Raw genomic sequence first — 6,294 nt, 5'->3', positions numbered from 1 at the left:
TCCTCAGGGGACCAATGGCGGGCAGGCACAAGTAAGGCAGTAAACCTAATTGTACATTCATGTCTTTACAAAGTCTATAAGCTCAGATCGACTTTTCATTTTTCCTTTCTCTCAGAAAGGTGTCTATCTACCTTTAATACATTGTTCTTTCTGAGCTGCGTCCTTTGAAGGCTAAACTCTTGAGTGACTAAAGAGAGCTAGCAACTGGCTTCCTGAGTTTAAAGTGCTTTGGGAAATGTTCAGTCTTGGGCAACACTGCGGAAAGAAAAATATTTGGATTTAATAAAATTAGATTCAGGTCCTTATCTTACTTTTTTTTAAATAAAAAAGTTAATAGACTGTATTTTAGAGCAGTTTTAGGTTCACAGCAAAATTGGGCAGAAAGTGCAGAGATTTTCCATGTAATCTCTGTCCCCACACATGCATAACTTGCACCACTATCAACATCCGTGTAAGAGTGGTACATTTGTTATAATTAATGAACCTACACCGACACGTAATTTTCACAAAAAGCCCACAAGTTTACATGAGGATTCACTCTAGTATTATATAATCTGTAGGTATGGACAAGTGTATAATTACATGTCTATGCTATTATAATATCATACGGCGTAGTTTCACTGCCCTAAAACTCCTTTATACTCTACCTGTTCATCCCTTTGCCACTGATCTTTTTATCATCTCCATGGTTTTGCCTTTTCAAGGATATCATATAGTTGGACTAGCCCTACTTTTTGTGATTAGGTTGAACCATGTGAAATTGACAGTTTATAGCTCAATATCAGCAATTTCATGTGGTTTAACGTAAGAGCTGTGGGGATGTTGGACCAGCCACTCAGTGTCTCTGCTGCTCTCCTGATTGTGTTTGTGGAGTCACGCTTCTCCCACCATCCCTTGGCCAGTCCCTAGGTCATATAGTGTCTACCTTCGAATCTCTGAAGTCGATTTCATTTTTCTTCATGTTCTGGTATTGTCTTGATCCAGACCCTCATCCTATGCTTCCTAGACTCTCATAACAGACCTCAAGTAGTTCCATAGCTCCGTCCCTTCTACCATAAGCAGAGGTAACATTTAAAATCTAGGTCTAGATCAAGTAGATCCACAATTATATTACTCTCTGCCCAACGACTTCCACTGCCTTTCCATTATCTATGAAGCAGGACCTGAATAGCACAATGGGGTCACAGGCAGGGCTTTTCTGATCCAGACCCTCCTTTCACCTCTAACTCCAGTCCTCTACTGACCCTCTGTAGACCTGGGGATTCAGGCCTCACACCTTTCCCTCCTTCCCCATGGCTCAGTGCCTTTGTGCACATCCTGCTTTCCCTGCTTTAGTGTTCTGCCCTTTCCTCCCACCTGAATGAATCCTATTCATCATCCAAGACCCAGCTTATCCTCCCTTGTCCTGAGCTTCCAGGTTGCTCAACATTTTCTATCGTCTGTTCCATGACTGTGTCCTGTCATGACTATAGCTGGGGTAAGGACTCTGCTGTATTCATTTTGGCATCCCCAGTGCCAGATTCAGTAAATATTGGTTGAATGGATGAGCAAGTCAATATCTGAATGCATGTGGCATATGGCACCTGAGGAGAGAGGCCAGGAACTATTTCTTCCCAAAGCAGAATTATAGTACTTTGAAATTCTTGGTCTTCTCTTCTCGAAGCCCAATACTCTGAAATTTCAGACAAAAGTCTTAAGGTTTTATTTTAAGCATGATTCTGAATGCAGTAAAAAAAACACTTTCAAGGACAAAGGGTGTCATTTTAGATAAATTCTATCCAGTGATCAGATTGCCTTAGGGTCCCAGTGTACCATTGCTCTCATGGGAGGAAATGTGTGTGTATGTGTGTGTGTGTGTGTGTGCGCGCGCACATGCACATGTGTCCGCGTGCATGCATTGAGGGGAGTGGCTGGCAGACAGGTAACCAAAGCCTCCTACAGGGCCCTTAAGTAGAAGGCACTGTATTTATGCCCCAACCAATTTTCTATTGAAACGATTTAGTGCTCCCATCAATTCATTGCATATCCCAGTCATCTGACCCAAAGCTGGCAGAGGAGTAGAGACAAGAAGACTGCATCACATAGTTTGATTCATTTGGTGACAGTGAAGGTTTTGAATCCAATGGCTCAGACTATAATTCTTTCTATTCTTCTAAGATATTTGGAGGCTGTCATTCTATAAAATGTCAACCTTTATGCCTACATTTTATTTCCTTTTGTCATTGAAATATTAAGGACCATGAGTCACCAAATAGTCCAAAATAGCCTCTTTGTACTTTTCCTTGGATGTGAGCACTGCAGGAAAATACTCTGAATTAAATGGTCCCTCTACAGACCAGCATTGCCAACAGTGGTGGAGATAACACCCTTTTCTTGGGGTTCAGAGCTACTACAAGTTCTGCTGGGGTTGTGGGTATCCTGCGCCTGCTGGTTGTTCTGATCTAGGCCCTGATGAACTCTGGTCAAGAAGGTTTTCTAGACAGCATGGGATAGAGGGATTATAAAAATGGAGTTGAGAATCTTTCGGCTCACCTGGTCTTGAAGATATGGGCAACCACCAGGCCTTGTTCAGAAGACATGGGCCCTGTGATATAATACCAACTTGTCATTTAACCTGGGGATCACGGAGATTGTTACATTAGTAGGCTACTGTTTTCAGACCTTTGTAAGCCCTGCACAAACTTCTTTTGAGAAGCTCCATCCTACAATATATAAAAATGTACCCACACCCATAATAAACACACACACACACACACACACACACACACACACACACACACATATGCATGTATGTCATTAAAGATTGAGTAGGCTGCAGTTGATTAATTTGTCATTTTAAGTTTTGTAAACATTTAATTAGACACTTATTAATGTTTGATTTGCTGATTTTCTCACATTTCGGAAAACATGTTTATTTAAGTTGCAGTTATGGGGCTATATGGGCTCTTCTACCAAAGTCATCCAGTGAAATATTCTTAACATGAGCATCTATGTGGCTTTCCAAGTGTGTAGCATGATGGGGACCTGCGCAAGTGACTTGGCATTTTGGGTACTTCTACTTCACACATCTGTGAGCCTGATGCTGGAATCAGCTCTGCTAAACTGCTTCCAGTTGGATTAGCTATTATGCTCTGGGCCTGCTGCACAGCTGCCTCCTGAGTTCTCTCTTCACTAGCATCCAGCCAAGACACTCACTTCTCTCTGATGTTAGTTTTCTTGTTTTGAATCCCAGAAATTCCTCTTTCTTCGAATACCCCCTCATTTTGGCAGAACATGTCATATAGTAACTACTTAAGAAAGGTACTTCAAAGCCTGGAAAGTAATATTTTTTTTGATTCTCAAGAGAGTTTTTGCTTTCAACAATCCTGTTTACACACACACACACACACACACACACACACACTCTCTCTCTCACTCTCTACTTTCCTATGCACAAATTAAAATTTTTGTTCTATAAAATTATAGTTTTAATCTTAGATTCTATTTATGTTTTTGTTGAAACAATCTAATTTGTCTCAAGGCAATGCAGATTACTTTGAATGACTACTGTAAGGCATAGACAACTAAAGGTAGAAAAGAAAAGCACGAAAATAAATGTTATAAACTAAATTATAAACCCCCAAAATTTAGACATTGAAGCCCTAACCCCCAATGTGACTATATTTAGAGATAGAGCCTATAAGGAGGTGATTAGGGTTAAATGAGGTTTAAAGGTGGGACCCTAATCCAGCAGGACTGGATTCCTGTCCTTATAAGAACAGGAAGAGACACTAGAGCTTGTTCTCTCTGTGTGCACACAGAAGAAAGGCCATACAAGGTCACAGCAAGAGGTGGGCTCTCTGTAAATCAAGGGAAGAGGCCTCAGGAGAAGCCACACCTGCCGGCACTTTGATCTTGGACTTGTAGACTCTGGAAATGTGAGCAAATAAATGTTGTTTAAATCTCCCAGTGTATGGCAGCCCTGGCAACCTAATGCAATGAGTATTTTAAGATTTTCTCTCACTATGTTGGTAGTATGTGCTCAATAAACGTTTCTGTATCTGATCCTGGGAGAAGTTAATTCAAATGGTAAAAAATATATATATATATATATACATATATATATAAAGAGACCAAATAAAAGATCTATTTCAAAGGATAATCAGCTGACTCAGCTGAGACTGGCAGGAAGAATTGCTCACAAGCAGCCTCCTCCAAACTCTTGTCTTCCCAATTGCAGCAACCTGGAGTTTTACAATCTGTAGATCTCACCTGGTGTCTGCTATATTTGGTAAGTGTTCTTTGCGCTGGCAAGTCTGCAGCATGTGTGTCTTCTGCTCTGATGGGGTGCTATCGGAGCTTCTCCAGCTACTTAATTCTTATTGGTTTGTCATTTAAAAGTTAAATCACAGATATGGATGGTGGCCAGGTGCGGAGGCTTGTTCTCTCCTGTTCCATCTTTCGATTTATACCTGTTTACTTACTGATAAGTAGAAGTGCCCCTGCTGCATTTCACAAATAATCCAGCAAATCCTTGAGATTTATTTTAACGATTGATTGGAAAAGTCAATGTCATACACGAGGATTAAAAAAAAGAATTATTTGAAATCATTTAAGTATCTGTTATCTCAAAAACAGTCTTAATTCCTCCAAATATATAGTGCAGAAAGAGATGGAAAATTCTTCTGCATATATTGCATAGTCTATACAATTGGAAGAACACAGGGCCCGCCCTCAAGAGACATTGATCCTGATTGTGATCTATCCACTGATTGATGGAGTAACCTCAGTCAAGTTATTTAACTTCCCCAAACCCAAGTTTGCTCATTTGTTTAAATGCCTACAGCACCTGGTATTCTTAGGTGGTCTCCCATCCAAGTACTAATCAGACCCGACCCTGCTTAGCTTCTAAGATCAGACAAGATCGAGAATGTTCAGGGTGACATGACCATAGACCCCATTTTGCTTATTTTTTATTGTGTTAAAAAGCATGTGATGTAAAATTTACTATCTTAACCATTTTAAGTGTATAGTACAACAGTACTAACTATGTGTGCCATGTTGTGCAACAGATCTCTAAAATTTTTTCATATTGCAAACCTTAAACTCTATATCCAGTGAAACAGAGCTCCCTGCTCCACGGCCCACCCCTCAACTCCAGCCCTTGGCAAACACTGTTCCACTTTCTGGTAATACCTGTTAGAATGAAGGAAACGTTGTTCTAGCTTTCTCATTTCCAATCTTTGTTGTGAAGCTGTGTTGAGTCGAGTCCTATGAGACTGCTTTGGAAGCTACAACACTCTTCAAATGGTATTATTGCAAACCAGAGCCAGCCTCTTCAGGGTGGGTAAGGATAATTTTGACATATATCTGGCATTTGGCTTAAAAAGTCTAACAGTCGGGCTATTTTTGGATGTCCAGAATTCTGATTGAGTATGCACAATTTTAAGAAGAAATAAAAAAATGTGGAAATGTTATATTTGTGGAAAACTTTTTTCTTTTAACTACAAATATGTAAATGCTGAGGTAGAACGTTTTTAACTGGTTTAGTCCTTCATCTCAGAGTATCCTAGTTCTGTCCTTAGTACATTGCAGTTGGGTCCTCATCATCTCTCACTTTGGCCAGTAGGTTCCCGACCACTGAGGTTATCACTCCATGAATGCAGAAAGAAATGCCACCCATTCTATTTCCAAGTCTTTTTATAGTTTGTTCTTAAAAATTCCATTTTTGTGTTTTGTAATATTTGTAAAATATTAGGACTTGGATACATGTAAATAATTTATAAATAAATAAACAAACAAACATATTGGAGAACTTTTATTTTATTTTTTAATTAATGGCAGGCAGGAACAAAAGCTTTAAGGGCCAATAACCTACCTCCGGTATCAGTCAGAGTTCTCCCCAGAAATAGAACCAGTAAGAACCAATATATACAACATACATGCACACACAAATGTATGTTTATTTTAAGAAATTGACTCATGCAATTGCGGAGCTAGCAAGTTCGAAATCTGTTGGGCAGGTTGAAAACTAAGGGAGGATTTCTATGTTAACGATTGAAGCAAACTTTCTTCTCTGGGAAACCCCAGTTTTGCTCTTAAGACCTCCAGCTGATTGGATGAGGCCCACAACAAATAAAGGTAATCTCCTTTGCTTAAAGTTGATGGATTATAGATTTAATCACATTGACGAGATATTCTTACAGCAACACCTACATTAGTGTTCGATTACAAAATCAGAAACTATAGAATAGCCAAGTTGACACATAAAACTCAAGTTGATACATAAAACATCACACTATCCTGTTGCCAAGT

The 6,294-nt window shown here is 39.6% G+C and overlaps 1 pseudogene; it reads right to left on the bottom strand.

Moving 5' to 3' along the window:
- Positions 1-4,816: 4,816 nt before the first annotated feature.
- Positions 4,817-4,935, bottom strand: LOC118607445 (annotated as a pseudogene).
- Positions 4,936-6,294: the final 1,359 nt, after the last annotated feature.

This window comes from Rousettus aegyptiacus, unplaced genomic scaffold (genome assembly GCF_014176215.1).
Source record: "Rousettus aegyptiacus isolate mRouAeg1 unplaced genomic scaffold, mRouAeg1.p scaffold_m13_p_8, whole genome shotgun sequence".
NCBI classification, from domain to species: Eukaryota; Metazoa; Chordata; class Mammalia; order Chiroptera; family Pteropodidae; genus Rousettus; species Rousettus aegyptiacus.
This window is presented reverse-complemented; position numbering and strand designations above follow the sequence as displayed.